Here is a 19,839-nt window from a genome sequence, read left to right as displayed (position 1 = left end):
CGAGACTAGCTATAATAGACAGAAAATCATACCCTAATAAGTCAATAATTTAAACACTGCAGTAGCAGTTCAAGACTAAACAGAGAAATCAATGAAACAAAACAGAAAATACAGAAATTGACTCAAACACATGCCACACAGTAAAGAAGCCATCTCAGGTTAGTGGAATAAATATAGAGTAGTCAATAAATGGCATTGGTACAATTGGATGAGTATAAAGAAAAAAGCTGTGTCCAAACTTGATACACTGATCTACCAGATAAATTCCAAGTGGATCAAAAATACACAAGTAAAAAGTGAAATCATAAAAGCATTAGAAGAATACATGAGAAAATTCCTTTATGTCTGTGGAAGTTCAGAAGCTATAAAACGAAGTATTTATGTTGACATTAAAATTTAGTCTTAGCTGAAAATGATGTAAGCTAAGTCAAAATGCAGTAACTGACAAATATATTTGCAGCAATATTTGAAATAGCAAAACTACTGGCAACATTTTATATTTCATCTGTGCTGTGCTGTGCTAGTCACTCAGTCATCTCTGACTCTTTGTGACCCCATGGACTACAGTCCACCAGGCTCTTCTGTCCATGGGGATTCTCTCGGGAAGAATACTGGAGGGACTAGTTAATAAATCATGTTGATCAATACAGTGGAATATTGTGCTGCTGTGTAAAGAATAGGGGAGCTCTTCACGTATTGATATTGAAAGAACACAGATACATTACCAAGTGAAAAAAGCAAAGTACAAAAACTGTTTTATAGAAAAAGGGGAAAATTCAGGCTTTACATTTATATTTGTTTGTGTAAGGATGAAAAAACATTGGAAATATATAAAATAAACCAAAAACAATAGTGCTTATCTGGACATTGGCAAAATGGAAGGAGAGGTTCAGAGGGGAGAGTACATTTTTTTTCTTTGAATCCCTTTTTAAAATTTTGTATTACTAATTAACATTATAAAATAATAAAAAAATCTAGTAATCATTTTTCTAGGGAACTCTAACTTATTCTATGTACCAACTGAAGAATTACATCAAAACATCAGAATTACATGACATCAATCCAAAAGAAACTGGCTCAGTATGTGGTACCACATGGTTCTAAAATACAAAACTGCTAAAGCAACGCTCAATTTGAGAAGGGTAAAGTCCTCCTGGGTTTTGGCCTCCGTGGCTCAGAGCCACTGCCATAGCTGGCCACATTCTTTATAGCTCTCTGAATCCATTCATTCGGCTTTAAAATACAACTCCAGGAATCCGGTGGCTCTGGGGCCAGAACTAAGTAAGTGAATCCATGACTGGGATACAGTTAGCAAACAGAAGGAGCAGAGCACCCAAATGTCGGCTGGGATCCCCACTCCGAATTTCCTCACCCTGCTCCCCTGGTTTCTGTGGATCTACCCTGACCTCTTACCTTGATAGAGCCCCACGAGTTTCAACATGATCTAGAGTTAAGAGAGACAGACAAGGAATTACACAGAGAGGGAGAAAACTGCCATTTTCATCTGTCACTTCCACGGATGGTATTTTCTGTTTATAAGACATTTTGGAGAAGCTGCTTTAGAGTTCCATTTAGAACCATTTTAATATGTGTCTAGGTATCCCTTTCTTTAAAAAGTTAAATTCCAAGAAATGGAGTCTGAATTCATTTAAATAGGTCAGACTGTGATGCTGAAAACCATTTATGTGCATGTAGAGGGCAGGTGGTAGAAGACAGCACACAAGCCTAGAATAAATGAAATCCCATTCCAATTAAAAAAGGAGGCTTGGAAGCACCTCAAGCAAACTATAATTACTGCCACGCCTGTTGATGTTCTAATCGCTCCTTTTCTATTGAGTGAGAGGCATGTAAAGGAGAAGAGAAACAACGCAAGTAACTTGAGAAACCAGATGAAATGTTTTTCTTTATAAATTTTAAGTGGACAGAGGCTGGCTGCTGTTGAGATACAATTATGGTACAAATGGTCTGAAAAGAAGAAAAGCTATAGTAATTTTGATAACTGACCTCAGTGAATAAGATGTTAATTCCTTAAAGAAGTCCTAGAAAAATTTAAAAAAAAATCAGATTGCAAGGGATTTAGTGAGCTTTGAAGGGAAACTCAAGGTTAAATTGAACACTGAGCAATAGAGCTGAAGATGAGTAAGCAAAACATCCAATCTCACCTGGTATCTTTCTAAGTTTTTCTCTAAATTGTGCCTCTTGTTAAAAGAGAGTCTTTCTTCATGTTCTGCTGTCTTTTTTTAACAGAGAATTCTCCTTCAGATAAACCTGAGCAGAACATTTGGCTTAATCCTGTGACTGACTTAGCATGCCTGTGGGAAGCTAGCAATTCACACTTGGAAGCTATAACTTAGAGAGCACGATGAAAAGGATGACAGTTCACTCAAACAGTAGGCAGGGGATCAGGAGAAATTTTGAATCCGCTTAACTGCTAGATTGAACATGCAAACCTACAAAATAACCTTGGTAAATACCAGAGATGGTATAAATGAGATTTTTTTTGGAGGGGAATCTATTTCTTAGAGGACAGTGCTGAACTTGGCTGTCTGAGTAGATGCAGTTTTCAATATGAGAATTAGATGTTAGATCTGCAGAACCTAAATAACAAGAAAACCAAATAAAACTTAGGGATGGCCATGGAAGTATACTGAATGTTTACTTGTACAAATTAAAAGTCAGTAATTTTCATCTTTGTATTAACACAACAGTTTTCAAAAGTTTTAAGCAAAAGTGGATGTTATATTTCAAATGTTATCTTTTATAGACTCTGGAGACATAAAATAAGCACAAATAGAAATTCAGTGATTTCCATCTGTTTATTTATTTATTTATAAAACCAGAAGATATAATTCGGCTGTTTTGACACACTCATTATTTGAAGCAATGGTTATTATTACAGTAATGATGACAGTTTTACTCTTTTATCAGTTTTGACAAATCATTGTTTTTGTATTTTATTCTGTTTACACAATAGGGAGAAATTCCTAATTTGTAATACAGAAGAAATGACACTTCTCTAAGCCATTCATTTTGCATTCTCAGGTTACTGGACACTTAAACTGATTCTGAAACACTACAGAGGATACTAGATATTTTCCTGCATTTATTCATTTTGTTATCCATCTATTGCTCACATAATAAGGTAGGTAAGTGTTTAAATTTCAGAGAAGCTGATTAAAAAACAAAGATTTTTTTTTGTAGAAACGATTTTAAAAAATTATCTTATAATGTGACATTTGGTGTAGTTATTTAAAAAGTCTCCTGTATACTTCAGTGCTTGTCTCTAGTAAATAGAGAGTCACTTAAAATTTCAAAACAGTAAAATGGACTTTGCTTTGCATTTTAAGTTCAAGATTTGCCTTCACTGCTTACATTGTCTGCAGTAGGCAGGATGGTATGACTACAGACTGCATAGTCTAATGAATCTTATATTATAAAAATTATTGGCAAACACAAAAGCTGATGCAAAATTACAATCTAATGTGACAGACATGTACAGTCCTGAATAATTATTTAATACTAAAAAGACATGTAAATTAAGAGATGGGATTGACTTACACACACTCCTATACATAAGAGATAACCAACAAGAGCCTACTGTGTAGCACAGGGAACTATACTCAATATTTTGTAATAAGCTATAAGAGAAAAGAATCTGGAAAACAATGTGTGTGTGTGTGTGTGTGTGTGTATATATATACATATATATACACACACATACATATTTACTTGTACATATATATAATAATATAAATACGTATAACTGAATCACTTTGCTATACACATAATACTAATACAACACTGTAAATCAAAAATACTTTATTAAAAATCATAAAATAAAATGACATTTCCATACTCAAAAGTAAAACATGTATGTAAAGTCACATACATTTTTTAAGATTAATATTGCATTGGTAAGTTCAACTATATGCAAAAGAGGTTAAAGCAACTACTATTTTCACATCTGTACCTCAGTGATTGCATGTGAACACATGAGATCAGACACTAATTCTCTCTAATGTGTTAAAATTTGATATTCAACACTTTTGAAGAATTGCATCTATTATAGTCTGCATGCATGCTAAGTCGCTTCAGCGGAGTCCAACTCTTTGTGACCCTGTGGACTGCCTGTCCATGGGATTCTCCAGGCAACAATAGTGGAGTGGGCTGCCATGCCCTTCTCCAGGGGACCCTCCCAAACCAGGGATCGAATCCTGTCTCCCGTGGCTCCCACATTGCAGGCAGATTCTTTACTGCTGAGCCCCCAGGGAAGCCCTTATTACAGTCTATTACAGTTTAAATAATATCTAAAAATGTATGAACTAATGTTTGAATTAAATAATTGTGGGACTCCTGAAGCACATTTTGAAATATCCTTTAAGATATCTCAACAGTGGAGTCAGACTTTGGGGACCTAGGGTTGGAACAATTAGTACAAGCCTAAAATCCTGAGCTTTCATGTTGGTGTATAAATCCCATAAATCTCTTAATCACTGCTAGGGCAAGCTTTCATCTAATTTTCCCAAGAGAGAGTTATCAAAGCAATTCTTGGAGCTGAATTAGGGTAGGTTCAAGCTCTTTAGAGGATAGGCTTCTTATACTTCTCACAAATCAATATGTATCCCAAGTTGCCTAATACAATAACTGTGTTAAGTTCACTTCTTCAGACTATTGTGAAGACATTATGTCTTCATACTGTTATCACAAAAAGGCTGAATTTCTTTCCTTAAAAATGTAACGTTAAGTCTTCTTTAAGTAAATAATAGAGAACATTTTATAAGACTTTCTCACAGTAAATTTTTCTGGTTTGAACTTTAGTTAATTTTACCTTTTGTCTCTATCAACTAAAAGTCTTTTAGATAAGATGTCATGAATGGAAACAGCTATTGATAAAGATAACAACATCCTGACTTTTTATTTTTTACTGAGATATAGCTGATTTACAATATTATATAAATTTCCAGTGTACAACATAGTAATGCATACTTATGGTTATATTCCATTTATAGTTATAACAGTTATGCTTCCTGTGCTGTATAATATCCCTATAGCTTATTTATTTTATACATAATAGCTTGCATTTCTTACTCTCCTAACCCTATACTTCCCCTTCCCCCATCCTCTCCCTACTGATAACCACTAGTTTGTTTTCTATATCTGTTGAAATCCTAACTTTTCTCAGTGGGTTGATAATCCAACTGGAAGCATAAAAAATCATTGATGTGTCTATCCTTTAGGTTACTGATTTGACTTAAAGAGGCAGCTTACCAGGGTCTGTAGTTACAGACCAATCACAACTTTCACTTTCAGTGTCAATTAGCATGGGATGAAACCATTAAAAAACATGATGTCTTCATATTTGTTATCCTTCCTGTCCTATTTCACAAGAGTAGTCAACTGGTAACAATCCTTTTTTCCATAAGGAGACAACATAAAACTAGTCACTCTAGAGCATTCATGCTAATGATTTTAGCCATTCTTGAGTCTTGACTTTTACTCACATTTTTCTCACTACTAAGCAACCTGTAAAAGGTAATATCAGCACTCTGACCTCTGCTAGTTACTTGTGAAAGTTGTATTTGACTCTTCATCTTCCTCCTGTTTTGTCCTTAAGCTATTCTGTGAAGATACTAAGGGAAATAAACCCTTTTTTTAAAAAAAAAATTATTTTATTGCAATAAGGACACTTAGCATGATATCTACCCACTTGACAATTTTTTAAGTGCACCCTACATTATTGTACTGTAGCTACAATGTTGTATTCTTTTGGCCTCTGTTATTTTATTGGCCAAGTGAGTTTCCTGATGGAGCGTGGCTCTATTGGCATGGTGGCCAGGAGCACGGGAAGGCAAAAAGAATGTCAGGAGGCCAAGGACTCACTAGTGAAGCATGGCTGTCCACCTAAAGTGTTCTCTGGATAGACAGATTCAGCAGTCAGGTTTAGCCTTCTTGTTCAGATATATTTTAACTGGATAGAAAACGTTTATAGAATATCTATTAAGTGATTCCATCCCCAGATATGGGGAAAAGTTTTGTTAGCAGATTCGTGGTATACAGAAATCCCATTTTCTAGCAAAGGCACAATAAAAAAGCTCTGCTATAAAGCTATAAAGCAAATTCTTGTTTAGTGCTGACCCAGTAAGCCATCAGAAGATGGTCTATTGATCCAGATGGGGAAAACCTAAAGAATTCTTTATTCTTCCTTTTGGATTATATTTACACATGTATATTTGGACGTTTCCTTCATTCTGGAAATTCACATTGCTATGATTAGCTGACTCAAGAGACAAGATGCTTATGTCAGTTTCCCACTGGTTTTTGCTGACCACTCCTTCTGGTTCTAACATAGCATCTCATTAACTGAAGCAAAGCAGCAGTTTTGAAAGAGTTGATATCTTTCTATTTACTAATAATCATCTATCATGTAGGGAAAATGAAGTACTTCGCCATATATTCCAGTTTCCAAAAAAAATAAAACAACCTATTTACATACATTAGAAAGCCCTTAAATGAGTGAAGCAAGTGACACTGTCAATAAAAGTATGAAGTCCTGACTTAGCATGTTAAACAGAGATTCCCTTCAAAGGTAAGGTACACAGGCTGTGCCTCATTTATCTCAGCTTTGACAGGTAATATAGAAGTCTAATGATTCTATCCACTTTTTCACCTTCATTTTGCTTCATATAATATACAAAAAATGTTTCAGGTGAATTGAAGATCAAATTGTGAAACACAAACTTCTAAAAATTTTTTGTAGAAGTTAGAATATTTTCACAATACTGGAGCAGAAAGGAGTAGATTATAGAAGAAAAGTGCAGTAAATTTAAACTACATAAAAAGAAAAATATGTATTAAAAAAAGAACTATAAGCTCAGTTAAATGGCAGTGGCACATGAGGAGAAATTATCAATAGTTTAAGTGAAAAAGTGTCACTATTCAGAACCTGCAGACAATTCCTACAGATCTATAAGAAGACCCAAGTAAAAAATGGCAAAGGATAGGAGTAGGTAACTCACAGAGGAGAAAACTCAATCAACTAATTAAAAGGATGCTCTACTTCACTAGGAATTTGGGGAATGAAAATTAAAACTACAATGACAACATTTCAAGCTTTAAAACTTAATAGTAGGTTAATACCAGGTGTCAGTAAGCATGTAATCAAAAAGGAACTCTGATAAACTTCTGGCAGGAGTGCAAATTGGTACAACCACTTGGGAAAGTGATCTGGTAATAACTTGTAAAGTTAAACACTCATTCTCAGGTATATATGCTAACTTGAACATGTGCACAAGGAAACACCTAAGAATATTCAACATGGCAATTCAAACAAGTAGAAGAATAGGCATATAAACAATAAAATTTTATATGGCAGCTAAAAGGAGTGAGTTTGCCTTATACATACTGAAATATAATGTTGAGTGAAAAGCAAGATTCACAATGTTAATTATGCCATTTATGTAAATCTTTATTTAAATATATGCATTTTAAAAATACAGTTTATGTAAAATTTATGTACACTGTGTACATTTATGTACAGTTTATGTGTGATTGTGTATGATTCAAACACAGTTTGGACTTCGCTAGTGGCTCAGAAGGTAAAGCGACTGCCTACAATGGGGGAGACCTGGGTTTGATCCTTGGGTCAGGAAGATCCCCTGGAGAAGGAAATGGCAACCCACTCCAGTACTCTTGCTTGGAAAATCCCATGGATGGAGGAGCCTGGTAGGCTACAGTCTATAGGATCGCAGAGAGTCGGACATGACTGAATGACTTCACTTCACTTCACTTCAAATACAGTTTATGTATGACTTAAATACAGATTATGTATGATTTAAATACAGTTTGTGAGATCAAACTGTCAACATCCATTGTCTCATAGAAAAAGCAAGAGAATTCCAGAAAAACATCTACTTCTACTTTATTGATTATGCCAAAGCCTTTGACTATGTAGATCACAACAAACTGTGGAAAATTCTTCAAGAGATGGGAATACCAGATCAACTGACCTGCCTCCTGAGAAATCTGTATGCAGGTCAAGAAGCAACAGTTAGAACCAGACATGGAACAACAGACTGATTCCAAATTGGGAAATGAGTATGTCAAGGCTGTGTATTGTCACCCTGTTTATTTAACTTAAATGCGGAGTACATCTGGAGAAGGCAATGGCACCCACTCCAGTCCTCTTGCGTGGAAAATCCCATGGACGGAGGAGCCTGGTAGGCTGCAGTCCATGGGGTTGCTAAGAGTCGGACATGACTGAGCGACTTCACTTTCACTTTTTACTTTCCTGCATTGGAGAAGGAAATGGCAACGCACTCCAGTGTTCTTGCCTGGAGAATCCCAGGGACGGGGGAGCCTCATGGGCTGCCGTCTATGGGGTCGCACAGAGTCGGACACGACTGAAGCGACTTAGCAGCAGCAGCAGCAGCAGAGTACATCATGAGAAACGCAGGGCTGGAAGAAGCACAAGCTGGAATCAAGATGGCCAGGAGAAATATCATGAACCTTAGATATGCAGATGACACCACCCTTATGACAGAAAGTGAAGAACTAAGGAGCTTCTTGATGAAAGTGAAAGAGGAGAGTGAAAAAGTTGTCTTAAAACTCAACATTCAAAAAACGAAGATCATGGCATTTGTCCCATCACTTCACGGCCAATAGATGGGGAAAGAATGGAAACAGTGAGAAACTTTATTTTCTTGGGGGCTCCAAAATCACTGCAGATGGTGACTGCAGCCATGAAATTAAAAGATGCTTGCTCCTTGGAAGAAAAGCTATGAACAACCTAGACAGCACATTAAAAAGCAGAGACATTACTTTGCCGACAAAGGTCTATCTAGTCAAGGTCTTTCCAGTAATCATGTATGGATGTGAGAGTTAGACTATAAAGAAAGCTGAGCACTGAAGAATAGATGCTTTTAAACTATGGTGTTGGAGAAGACTCTTAAGAGTCCCTTGGACTGCAAGGAGATTAAGCCAGTCAATCCTAGAGGAAGTCAGTCCTGAATGTTCACTGGAAGGACTGATGCTGAAGCTGAAACTCCAATACTTTGGCCACCTGATGTGAAGAACTGACTGTTTGGAAAAGACCCTGATGCTGGGAAAGATTGAAGGTGGGAGGATAATGGGATGACGGAGGATGAGATGGTTGGATGGCATCACCGACTTGATGAACATGAGTTTGAGCAGACTCCAGGAGTTGGTAAGGATGGGGAAGCCTGGCCTGCTGTAGTCCATGGGGCTGCAAAGGGTCAGACATGACTGAGCAACTGAACTAACATAGTACTAAGAAAATGCACATATCCCAGGTGTATGGGATCTTCCCTCATAGCTCAGTTAGTAAAGAATCAGCCTATAAGGCAGGAGACCCGGGTTCAATTCCTGGGTCAGGAAGATCCCCTGTAGAAGGAAATGGCAACCCACTCCAGTATTCTTGCCTGGAGAATGCCATGGACGGAGGAGTCTGGCCGGCTACAGCCCATGGGGTCACAAGAGTCAGACACCACTTAGCAGCTACACCGCTACCACCAGGTTGGGGAAATAAACATCGAAAGATGCTCATGATTCACAACTCAATGCATGCATTACACACAATAAGACAATTTTTTCACTTGAAAAACTTATCCTAAAATTAATCTAGAGGAGTAAACAAATGAGCCTCCAGCAGAGTCTGGCATATGGTAAAGACTCAAGGCCTATTATACACAAGATCTTACAAAGAGAAAACTCAACAAGAAGAGGAGAACCATAACAATGTGGATGGAGCCAGGGAAGGGGGAATTCAAGAAAGAGGGAGACATCAACACAATCAAAAGATCAAGAAAAATAATAAATTTGGTTATTAGAATGTCAATGTGGGATTTCAAAACAGGAAAAAATTATGTAATCCTTTTCTTCCCTGCCTAACTGTAACAACTGAGAATTCGGTCAAAAGGAGTGAGGCAAATGGAGGCTAAAGCATTGCCATTACTAATGAAACTGGCATTGCAGAATGCGAATGCCACAAGGCAGGCCAGTGACTATCCAACACGGAACTGTTTTAAAGTAATCCTCCTATTCTCAGCTCCAGCTGGACCTGGCTGGAAAAACCTGAGAATGCATTTTCTCTGTTCAGACTTGCTCCTAAGAAAAGAGAAAAAGGGGTTGGGCCTAATATTTAACAGCAGAGGGCCAGAAAGTTCACCAGTAATCATTTCATAAAGAGAATACTGTTTAGCTTTGGACAATAAAGAACTACAGCCAGGCTCATGAAAGACAAATCTTAAAGACATAACAGTAGCAAAAGATGCAGCTCACAGAAGAAAACAAGTAGTATGCGTCCATTAATATAAAGCTCAGAACAGACAGGGATTCATGATATAGTGCTCAGAGATAAACACACAGAAGGGGACTATTTTTGCTGTAATTGTGCAACAGTGATAACCGTTTTTATTCTTGATATTCTCATCTGGACCAAGGCAAAGCACACATATACATTAAAAAGAGAGAACAAGAATGTCTGGCAACATGATTAATTTATTTCCTGTTCTTTAGTTTTGGCTATGGGATTTTAAGTATTTTATTAAACAAGTGTTGCTAACTGGGCCAAAATAGATAGAACTTTAAAAGGAAATAAGCACTTTATGTTGATCTTGAATTTTGACTATAATAGTATTATTAAATGCTTTTATGAATATTTTCCCTAACACCTCTTTGATTTTCTACTGACCTCATGAGTAAGTTTCTGGCTTCCTCTCCCATCAGAAAGGAACCATTTTAACCAGGGGATTATCACAGATGTCAGGACAGAGGTTATCTCTATGGCACAGAAGGGCTGTCATAACCGTCGAATATAGGGTCTTTCTAAGGTTTTGGTTATATTCAACTTTTAGAGTGACATTTAAGTATTTATTTTATGTATGCTTTTGTGTGCATAACGTATTTCAAGTTAAAAAATAAAAATGATATGAAAAGTAACTAAAAATCCTTTCTATTATATCTTGGTTTTCCTAAACAAAGAAAGCCTCACCATTAATTAAACTTTTAGCTGTCTCTTTTGGACAGATATCAGTTGACTCCATCTCACTTTTTGCCACAATTTTTTTTAACTTAAAAAGAATTATAATTTCAGCCAGGACATGGAAGCAACCTAGATGCCCATCAGCAGACGACTGGATAAAAAAGCTATGGTATATATACACAATGGAATATTACTCAGCCATTAAAAAGAATACATTTGAATCAGTTCTAATGAGATGGATGAAACTGGAGTCCATTATACAGAGTGAAGTAAGCCAGAAAGATAAACACCGATACAGTATACTAACGCATATATATGGAATTTAAAAAGATGGTAACGATAACCCTATATGCAGGACAGAAAAAGAGACACAGATGTATAGAACAGACTTTTAGACTCTGTGGGAGAAGGCGAGGGTGGGATGATCTGAGAGAATAGCATTGAAACATGTATATTATCAAGGGTGAAACAGATCACCAGCCCAGGTTGGATGCATGAGACAAGTGCTCAGGGCTGGTGCACTGGGAAGACCCAGAGGGATGGGATGGGGAGGGAAGTGGGAGGGGGGATCAGGATGGGGAACACATGTAAATCCATGGCTGATTCGTGTCAATGAATGGCAAAAACCACTAAAATACTGTAAAGTAATTAGCCTCCAACGAATAAAAATAAATGAAAAAAAAAAAAGAAAGTATATATACATACACACTCTACAAAATACAGGATCTTTTATACTATAAAGTTAAAATTTCATAATAAATGACTGGATTATACACAAGAAAAAAAAGAATTATAACTTCAGAAGAGTTGCAAAGATAGCACCTCAAGGTGCAAGTATCCATAACCTGGTTTCAACCAACGGTTCTGTCTTACATAATTACAGTATGTCATCAAATTGGTAACTTGACATTGCATATATAGCTCTGTTCTTTCATCACAGGCATAGATTTATGTAATCTATGCCATAATAGATACCATAATAAACACACAGGACAATTCTATTACCGTAAAGTTTTCCCTCATGCTACACCTTTACAGTCACAACCTGCCCCCAGCTGCCCAACATCTCTAATCCCTTGTAATCAAAAACCTGCTTTTCATCTCTATAATTGCATCATTTTGAGAATATTATGTAGAGTGAATCATATAGTATGAGATTTGGCTTTGTTTACTAAGTATAATGCCGTTAAACCATCCAAGTTGTTGTGGGTATCAAACGTTTATTTCTTTTTTTATTGGTGACTAGTATTCTATGTTTGGAGAAGACAATGGCACCCACTCCAGTACTCTTGCCTGGAAAATCCCATGGATGGAGGAGCCTGGTAGGCTGCAGTCTATGGGGTCGCTAAGAGTCGGACATGGCTGAGCGACTTCACTTTCACTTTTCACTTTTCTGCATTGGAGAAGGAAATGGCAACCCGCTCCAGTGTTCTTGCCTGGAGAATCCCAGGGATGGGGTCGCACAGAGTCGGACACGACTGAACTGACTTAGCAGCAGCAGTATTCTATGTTATGGATGTACCACATTTTAACCATACACTTACTGAAGGACATTTTGATTGTTTCACGTTTTTGGCTTTTACAAACAAAGCTGCTATGAACAATCATGTTTTTTGTGTGCACATACATTTTCATTTACCTGGGATAAATGCCCAGGAGTGCAACTGCTGGATCATATGGTAATATATACGCTTGGTTTTTTAAAGAAACTGCCAAACAATTTTTCACAGAGAATCTAACATTTATATTTATATTTCTAACAGAAATGTAAAGAAGATTTATTTTCTGTGCATCCTCACATGTATTTGCCATTGTCACTATTTTTAAAATTTTAACTGCTCTCATATGTTTGTAGTAAGATCTTACTGTAAGAAATGAGATCCATTTCTCTAATGGATAGTTGAATTAATTTCCTATTGCTGCTGTAGGAAATTATCTCAAATTTAGTGCCTTGAAACAAGACAGATTTATTTATTCCCTTACAGATCAGGAGGTCAGAAGTGTAGAATGCAGGACTGCCTCTAGAGAAGACTCTAGGGGAGAATATTTCCTAGCTTTTTTCGACTTCTAGAGATAATCTTTGGCTCCTGGCCCTTTCCCCCATCTTCAAAGGCAGTATCATAGCATCTTCTCTTATCTCTGATCCTGCCTCCCTCTTATAAGGACACTTGTGATTACATCAGGCCCTGCTGTATAATCCAGGACAGTTTCATTGCAAGATTCCTAAAAACTTATTCACAGCTGCAAGTCCCCTTGGAATGCAAGATAGCATATTCAAAGTTTCTGGGAATTAGATTTATGGATTTTGAGGGGGTTATTATTATGTCTGTAACAGCTAATGATGTTGAGCATCTTCTGCTGTATTTTGTCATCCATGTAACCTTTTCAGTGATGTCTTCTGTCATTTTCTTACAGGACTGTTGTTTGGATTTTGTCATGTTCTATTCTACTGTTAGGAGAATTTTTTGTATATTACAGATGTAAGGTTTTTGTCAGATATATTTCTTTGAGTTTGCAGCTTGTCTTTACATCATTTTGATTGTGAATTTTAAGATATCTGTTTACATTTTTAATTTTAATTAATTTCATCATCTTACCACGGTCTTTCACAGAGGTAATTTTTAAACTTTACTTTGGATGAAGACCAATGGATTGACTTTCTTTGTCTTGCTTTGGCGTCAAGTCTATGAAGTCTTTATGTATCCCTAGATTATGAAGATTCTCTCCTATGTTAAAAAACAGTCATAGTTTTATATTTTACACTTTTGTTCATGATTCACTTTTAGTTAATTTCTGATAAGGTGTAATTTAGATCACAGTTCATTTGCTAACACTGTTTCTCTGCTTAGGCTGTTATTTCATCTGTTTCAAGTGTGTTAGGAATTGCTCAGACGGCTGCTTTAAAGTCCTTATAGTTCTGACATTCGTATTATTTTGGTCTTCACAGATGCTGCTTCTCTTGTAGAAACTGAGATTTACTTTGTCCTTGCACGATTAGCGATTTTTGATTAAAGTTACAATACCATTCCTCAGGTCTGAGGACTCCAGTCCTTCTTCATCTTCTCTCTACCTATATATAATACCCAAGGGTTTTTAGATGTACCTAGTAGGAGGAATGGGGAAAACTGTCTACTTTATCTTTTCAGAAATAGAAATATCCATGAAAGACTTTTAATGGCATTTTGGTTATTGAGCACAAGTGTGTCACAATATTTGAATTTAAAAAATTTTTTGTGTGTATATACTTGATTGAAGGCCAATAGGTATAGCATGTGAGCACATCAGTGGACTGGGCTTTAAAATTTTGCTATTTAGCTCCAAAATCATGGATATATATGTGGATTGAAGGATATTTAGACGTTAACTACATTTTTAAAATTTAAAATTCTAGTATCTTCCCTGGATTGTCCTAAGAGGTTTAAAAGCCAAATGACTCAGCAAAAGTTAAGCATTCTTTCACTTTATATAAGTCTCACCTATATAATTTTAACTCTCTAAGCAGAGTTGTCATATTTGTTATACAGGGTGTGCAATGCACAACGTCATGTTGTAAAAACACATGTTTTCTATTATAAGCAGGATAAAGGGAACAAAAATTATCATAGCACCTTGCTCATTGTCACCTTTTATAGTCATAATTAATCTGATGTTTCTTACTCAATTTACTGGAGCAGAGTGACATGTTCAGAGTTAATCCAACAATACTCAGGTGCAAAGTTCATTGGATTCTAAATCTCCTAACTGCTCTCTTCCTTCCATACATAAAGACACTGCTCAAAAATGCCACTGGGAGCCCAAGACTTTTTAAGGGCTATAGTGATACAGACAAATGTAAGAGAAGGGAGGGGATTTACAACTGACAGCACAGTGATATTTCCATTAGGTATGTGTTCCCTTCAAGTTCTAGATTTCAGGCTCACATATATTTGGTCCTGTGCAAGACAAGTAGCTTCCAGCCCCATTTCTGAACTCTTCCTACACCCCCATGGGTTGGAAGTTTCTGGAGGAAAGTGATAGCTCTGTACTCCTACCCTGAGTGAGGGGTGCGGGGGTGCAGAAGAGGAGCTGGTGAGGGGGAAGGGGTGGCTTGAGAGCTGCAGAGTAAGGGTGGGCTGCGTGTTCGCCTCTTCTTACCGGGTCAAGTGGAAGATAAGCATGGATTCAGTCCTCTCATTTCCGTCTCTCTTTCTTAGGCAACAGCATAAGGAGGGAAGCATGGGAATATAGTTTTTGTTTTAAAGCAAGAAGCATAAGCCGCTTTGAAGAGGACCTTAAAATTTTACCCTAAAAAATGAATGTCCCCAGAAAGATGGGAAATATGTGAATAACTATGGTATTAATACCTTAATTTTAAAAGTTAATATGAATTAATATTAAATTAATATTACTGACAACCCAAGAACAATACAAAAAAATCACCTAAATCAAAGTGTCAGCACATTCCCAAGTAACTGACTTTATAATGTAAAATTTCAATTTTTGGCAGGGAGGAGGTTATCTCTAAACATTCTCAAGAGAATCAAACAATTCTTGGCAGGTAAAAAATACTCATTTATATAAAATATAACATGGATTACAAATTAGTTCTAATTACAAACACTTGGAGATCCCTCAAACTTACCAACAATATCTATTTGTTAGATAATAAATTATTTAACATGTAAACAGAAGATTTACTTAAGGAGTTTTCAATAATTGTATCTTTCTGGCATTAATTTCAACTAGTGAAACTTTACGTTATCTCAAACTACTTCTGAGTGTGAGTCAGCTTCACTGGGTCTACGAATTGTACCATGTATCCGCATCTCCTTTAGCCAACTAAAGAACAGTCATTACGGGTGTAAATAAAGTCATTGCAGGTGGAAAACAAGGTAGGGATTTGGAAAGTAGTTTGAAAAAAAATGTGTATTTTGTTAACCTGGCTAATAGTTAATGCTACTGATATAGATTGTTCTTAAGTTTAGATAGAAAGCTTTACCATGAACTACGCAGAACTGCGTCGTCTGGCCCCCTCTGCCCACACTACTGACGTCAACCCCAGGAGTCTCTCTCTGACTCGCCCCACCGCGCCGGAAGAGAGGTTGCACAGTGCTGAGCACGTGAGGCCATTTACGTGCTCACTCTTCCTCTCTAGGAAGGGAAACACTGTATGCAGAGGGTGTGAACAGTTCCAAGAACGGGTTTCAGAGATATCCTTCACTGAGAATGATTTCAAAACACTTAAAAGAGGCCTAATGGCATCACGATGACAAGACATCTGATGCCAGTGACCCTTCTGCTTCCATTTACCTGGCTGACAGAGCTATGGCTGGAGGGGGCAGAACTTTCTTAGGTAGAGTTTTCTTTAATTATTTATTAGCAAATTCTGTAAGGGTCCTTCAGCATCAAGGCACAAAAAGTAAAGTCAACGCTGCTGGCAATGAAGTGGTTGAAATTAAACTTCATTGACTAAAGAAAAACACATGGCTCCTTTAATATTGGTAACTTTTAGACTCACCTTTTGGAGCATAATATTTTGCTAATTTTCTTGGAGATGCAAAGACCATTCAAATCTTTCCCTTTTTAAATGGTTTGGTAAGGCTGTGATAACAAATACCATGGGCTGGGTGGCTTACACAACAGAAATTAATTTTGTCTCAATTCTGGAGACTAGAAGTCCAAAATAAAGATGTTGAATGGTTGGTTTCTTCTGAACGTCTCTTCTTGCCTGGTAGATGGTCTTCCTCTCCTTGTGTCTTTACATGGTCCTTTCTTTGTGTGTGTCTCTGTCCTATCTCCTTCTCTTTAAGGACACTAATCAATTATATGGGATTAGGGCCCACTCTAAGGATCTTGTTGAACTTAATCTTTTTTTTTTTTTTAAAGACTCTTCCTCCAAATATAGTCACAATCTAAGAGACTAGGAATTTGGATTTCAACATATAAATTTCAGGTCAACACAATTCATCTTACACCTTTACCCAAAGTATTTCTGATACTTCAATTAGTCCATTGGAGTGAACCATTTATAGCAACTTCTTAGAGCATTGAATGCCTTGTGTATATTGTTTCCAGGCCTTGGACATGAATGTGGGCAAAAGATAAAGAAAGTTCAGTCTTTAATTCCACATGATAACAGTGCAGTAATTCTGTATGTTGAGGATCATGTAGATTAAGCATGAATTTTCTAGAACCCTTCTAGTAGTATATTGCGTTTTTGCTACAATGGCTTTATTGAGATATAATTTATGTACTCAAAAATTTACCATTTAAAGTTCCCAATTCAGCGTACACAGAGTTGTGTAACCACTAATCTAATTCCAAAACATTTTCAGCTCTTCCCCTGCAAAAAACCATACCCATCAGATACTGCTACTGCCCTTTCCTCCTTCCCCCAGAGTTTTGTAATCACTAGCCTACCTTCTGTCTTTTGAGATTTACCCAAACATTTCATATAAATGGAATTAAAAAGTATGTAGTCTTTGCTTTCTTTCACTTAGCATAATGCTTTCAAGGTTCACACATTTTGTAGCCTATAATACAGAATGTCATTCATTTTTATTGCCAAATAGTATTCTATTGTATAAATATATGACATTTTGATTGGATATATATTGTTTATTCATTCATCAGGTGCAAGACATCTGCATTGTTTTTACTTTTTAGTTATTATGAATAATGCTGCTACAAATATCCAAGTACAAGTTTCTGTGTGGACACATGTTTTCAATTAACTTGAGCATAAACTGAAGAGTCAAATTACTAGGTCATACAGTAACTCTATGTTTAACATTTTGAGGAACTGCCAAACTGTTTTCCAAAGTGACTACACCATTTTATAACATACCAGCAATGTTTAAGCTTCTCAGTTCAGTTCAGTTCAGCCACTCAGTCGCGTCCAAGTCTTTGAGACCCCAAGCACTGCAGCACGCAAGGCCTCCCTGTCCATCCCAACTCCCGGAGTTTACTCAAACTCATGTCCATTGAGTCGGTGATGCCATCCATCCATCTCATCTTCTGTTGTCCCCTTCTCCTCCCACCCTCAATCTAAGGGTTTTATGGGTTCTGATTTTTCCATGTTCTTGCCTACACTTGTTATAGCCCGTCCTCTTTTATTTTAGACATTCTTATGGGTCTGAGAGCATGTATTGTATGATTATTATCCTTTTAAATCTTGTTTCATTGTGGCCCAGAATGCGGTCTGTCTTAGTGAATTTTCTGTGTGAGCTTGAGAAGAATGTGAATTCTGATACTGGTGGATGAAACAGTCTATAAGATGTCCATTATATGTATTATAACTGAGGTGCTGTTGAGTTCTTCTATGTCCTCTTTGCTGGACCTTCCATTTGTGAGAGAGGTATTGACTATCAAATAATTAGTGGGTTTATCTCTTTCTCCTTCTACTTTTATTTTATCTATTTCTCCTTGTACTTCAAAGTTTGACTTTCTGCCATTAGGCACATAGTATTTTGTGAACCACTGGTGGTATCCTTGAGTTTGATACAGTTTAGAGAATACAGATTCTCAGTGATGCAGGAACATGTCTGAAACCAACGCACCAATGACCACTTGGCTCCAACTGAATGCTTGAACCACAGTTACTCCATTTCAACTTTTAAATGAATTATTTTCTTTAATGGGTGAAGCAGATGTACAACATGAATGCTCAACATGCCATAAGACAGGTTGTTCTAAGTATAAAGTTCAAGACAATCAAATATAAGGTAGAATGACTTCCCCATACTTCAATGTGTGAAAAAATTTTCCATCATGTTGTTGCTTCTGTTGGCTTATTTTGTGACTTTCTTGGTCAAATTAAGGAAAGTCTGCATTCTTTGTCATTTGAAGTCACCAAAGATTGTCCTTGGTTGCCTTGGTAGTCAGGTAATGATTATCTAGAGACTTCCTTGACCCAGAGATTTCCTGCCTTTGCCATGGGGCTCTGTGTGTGGTTGGGCACCCTGTCAGTGCAGAGGCCGGTGGTTTAAAACTCTGCCTTAACCTTCACTTCCTGTTGCATAGAGCCTTAAGTAAAGTAGGTAAGTGTTAGTCACTCAGTTGTGTCTGACTGTTTGCGACCCTATGGACTGTACCCCGCCAGGCCAGTGGTGAGAGAAAAAGGCCTTCTCGAGTCTCTCCTGAGCATTCACACTGTCCTGCACATGCCTGTGTTCTAGGTCTCCCGGCACACATCTGGGATTTTTCCAAGTCCCCTGTGGACATCTAATTCCTCAGCTTTTCCTTTTAAGTGTTTTTGTCAGTCTCTTGTTAGCCTCAACTGATATCAGGAAAGAGTAATGTTAAGCAATTGCTGCTTGCTTATTTATTTATTTATTTAGACCAATGTCTTAGCGATGATGCTGTTTCCAAAGTGAGTTCTGTATCAGGTCAAACAAAGATGAAGTGGATCTTCTCCAGGGAGTTTTCAAACAACTCAAAGAGTGACACACATCATGCTTTTTGAGGACTCCAACCCATCCTGCTTATTTTAGTGGCTGCTAGGCTTCTGGTTTTCATAGTTACCACGGCTGTGAGACTGTTGTTCATCATGGCTATTTTCTTTCTTTTCTTTTTATTGTATCTGTATGAAAAGAGAGACGTTAGCTGAACGTCTTCTGGTAATCATTTCATGACATATGTAAATCAAACTATCACGTTGTATGTCTTGAAAGTGATGTATGTCAATTAATTTTAAGTAAAACTGGGGGAAAAAAGTGAAGTGAATTACAGCAGTCTGAGAACTGGAGAGCTGGGGATGGGAATCGGGAGAGAGAGAAGCCATGAAGCTTGCAGTCTTACTCAGAGCAGCCTGAGATTCAGCTCTTTTTCTTGCATAAATGTTTATGTAGTCAAAGAATGAT

Source organism: Odocoileus virginianus, chromosome 26 (assembly GCF_023699985.2).
Source record: "Odocoileus virginianus isolate 20LAN1187 ecotype Illinois chromosome 26, Ovbor_1.2, whole genome shotgun sequence".
NCBI lineage: Eukaryota > Metazoa > Chordata > Mammalia > Artiodactyla > Cervidae > Odocoileus > Odocoileus virginianus.
This window is presented reverse-complemented; position numbering follows the sequence as displayed.